Genomic DNA, 3202 nt, shown 5'->3' on the forward strand with positions numbered 1-3202 from the left:
TAACCTAGGGTCCCCTGTATGCTATATAAACCAGGGTACAGACTTCTAGATAGACAATTTACAATCTCTCGGTCCTTTGTACTCTCGAGACACTCCAACGCAATAAAACACAAGCAGGAGGTAGGGTATTTATCTCCCCTAAAGATCCTAAGCTTGGGTAAAATCCTCGTCTTTGTTACCATCGTGCCAACCAGCCCAGCTTAGGACATTGTATCGAGGGATCTATCGGATTTAGCTCCATCACCAGGGCGGTGGCAGCCGAGCGGGAAAGGACACTGGCCCCATGATCAACGAGGAATAGGAGAGGGTGATGGCCGAGATGACCGATAGCGAGTAATTTGTTTAGTTTGTGTGCTATCTTAGTTTAAATTTGAGGTAATATTACTAGTAGTCACTAAACTTGCGTCAAATGTGCAGTTTACTCCTAGATCTTTGAAAATACTTTTTTTGGTCATACAACTTGTCATTTGGTTCAAATACAGCCACTCTGTTCCAGCACGTGTGTATTCAGCATGCATGAGTCCAGTCTCAGCGACCCGCACTGTTTCAGGGCGACACGTGCACAACTTTTTTGCCCAAACCCCCCTCGAATCCTATTTATTTGTGGCCGCTGCGTGTCTCTGTCTGTCAGACGTACTTGCACTGGAGCATAGGAGGGAGATGATGGACATCACAACAAAAGAGGCAGGTGGACAGAACTGAGCTGAATCCTCTCACTATCCAAGTGGCTACAAGGTGCCTTGGGTTCGAATCCCATGCCACCATGTTTGTTGGAAGTACTGCATTTTGCATCCCTTTACTGATTTTTGGATGAAACTGTAGCATAGCTCTATACTGAATTTTTGGATGAAACTGCAGTATAGATCTATACTGAATTTTACATACAAAATGCAGTACAGTTGTACTGAATTTAACCATGAAATTTTAACCAATAAAAAGGCTGGACAACTCGCTCCCAGGGAGGTCCCCCGATTTCAGCCTTCGTTGGCCGTTCGATCAGGGTCAACACGGTCTTTTTGCGCTGCTGATTGTTGGATCTGACTGGATCACTGGAAAACGTGTGTTGCCGTTTTGACTGTGTGATGAAACCTGGACGGGGGATGACCTGTGGGGTCGGGCAAAAGCAGATTGGCTGGGTCAAAGTTTTGTGGGTGCGCGAGCGGCCTCTCCTGCTGCGCCGTGTGCGCGCATCATGGGCACTGCCCAGTTTCTGGTTCGCTCACCCCTCTGGTTCGCTTGTTGGTGCGGGTGTAAGTGGGCCTACCTGCTCTTTTGGTCCCACACGTCGATCTGATGGCTGTGACTTTTTCATGTGCGCGTTGCCTCCTCCGTCGCGACACGTTCCCGGGTCAAACGCGCCCGGGGGCCCGCTCCTCACGCGCTGCCCGCATCATGCCATACGGGGACTAGTTGCGCAGGGATAGGCCGATGCGTATGTGCCCAGCATATGCACCGACGTATGTTCTATTGCGATGATGGGTGGGTCGGCGCTGATCCTGTCCCGTTCATCGGTGGCACTGGATGCGTGCGCGTCTCGTTCCTGTCGGGATTTACCAATCTCATCCGCCCACGCACCGCACCCATCCTCCGAAACGTGCAAGGGTTCTGCCAACCCTTCGCATCGTCTCCTCCCTACTCCCTCCTCTCCCACGTCGCTGCCCTCGAGCCCGCGCCCTCCACCTCATCTCCGCTCCGCTCCCTCTTCTCCAACACCGCCGCCGTTGATGCGCCGTCAGTGACGCCGTCAACACTTCGTGGATACGTAGTGATGGAGCTCAGCCCGAGCCCAGCAGAAGCCCACTCCTAACCTTATTTGCTCGATTGACAAGACTAGGGCGACGGATTGGATCTAGGGCGCCCGCATGGCCTCGCAGCCACTGCCGGCTGGATTCGCTAGCCGCCGCCTCGAGTCACATCCGTCGCCATCGCGAGTCAGCTCCACCGTTGTGGTCAGGAATCCCGTCCAGGCAAGGTAACTTCCTCCGAGTCCCTGCTCTCCCCGGTCCTCCTGCCCTACTTGATGTGTGTGTGTGTGTGTGTGTGTGTGTGTGTGTGTGTGTGTGTGTGTGTGTGTGTGTGTGCATGTGTGTGTTTGTGTGTGTGTGTGTTGTGTGCGATCTTCCGATCTCCATATTTGGTGAATGTGGTGTCTTGGTTTCTTTGGATTACTACTTGTATTCGGGGATTAGCTACGAATTGATGTATTTAGTTCGAGTGTGGATTCTCGGCAATAGTGTTTTAGGTCTTTTTGTATAATAGAATGATTAACTCGGTCTATTTCTGGAGAAAATTCCTAGGAATTTGATTGACGGAGGCATCACTATCTGGCGCTGGATTATACATTACGTTCTGCACTCGCTCGGCAGATGAGAGGAAACAGTGTAAGATCAGAAGTTTACTATGTTCTGTTGCTTAATCTATCGATTGGTGACTAATGGTGTTCTAAATTTGTTAGGACGACAAGGCAGTTGTTATGCAGATAATGATGTTTTTGGTTGGAATCAACACCCTTCTATAGAGTTTCTTTGGAACCCGATTGCCTGTGGTGATTGGTGGATCATACACCTTTGTTCTACCTGCCATTTCGATCATACTTGCGGGACGCTACATCAACGAACCAGATCTACACACTATATGTTGAAAAGAAGGCAGGGCTGGCTCTGGGATTTCAAAGGCCCCAGGGGGGACTCCACCAATGGGCCCAATAGAGAGAAAAACCCGATTTGATGCATGAATGAATATAGTTATTATGAAGTCACAAAGACTAATATTTTTTCATTAGAACAAAATATCTGATAATATTTCTTGCATTTGTTCCAAACCAAGTATCATAGAAGCTACAATGCATAAAAACAAAGAGAAATAGCATGCTAACAAACCAGACCTCGAAGCCCTCCAGTAATTATGATTCAGCAACATGATTACAATAAGAGAAAAATTCACTACAGGTCCATATTATTATTTTGCTCCACGGTTTATACGGTGATAACTCTGTTAGTATGGGCGGCATTATTGCTAAACGGTTAAGTCTGAACCGTACCAAGGGCCCCATCTTTGGAGGCATCTATGCTTCACGCCTAGCTGCACATTTTAACATACCTATTAGGCATTATGAGAAGGAAGAGAAGGTGTTGCCTCGTGTTTATTTAGATTATAAAAGTATGGTGGCACATGATTTTATTGTTAAGAATAGGGAAGGAGA

General features: G+C 48.3%; 1 long non-coding RNA gene across 1 annotated transcript; it reads left to right on the forward strand.

The window, feature by feature from the left end:
- The first annotated feature begins 1473 nt into the window (after window positions 1–1473).
- Window positions 1474–2799, forward strand: LOC125512532 (uncharacterized). The gene is made up of 3 exons (XR_007285407.2): window positions 1474–1972; window positions 2298–2381; window positions 2456–2799. It is a non-coding gene; the product is annotated as an uncharacterized LOC125512532 (long non-coding RNA).
- The last annotated feature ends 403 nt before the right edge of the window (window positions 2800–3202 follow it).

This window comes from Triticum urartu, chromosome 6A (assembly GCF_056163025.1).
Source record: "Triticum urartu cultivar PI428250 chromosome 6A, HENAU_Tu73, whole genome shotgun sequence".
Taxonomy (NCBI): Eukaryota; Viridiplantae; Streptophyta; class Magnoliopsida; order Poales; family Poaceae; genus Triticum; species Triticum urartu.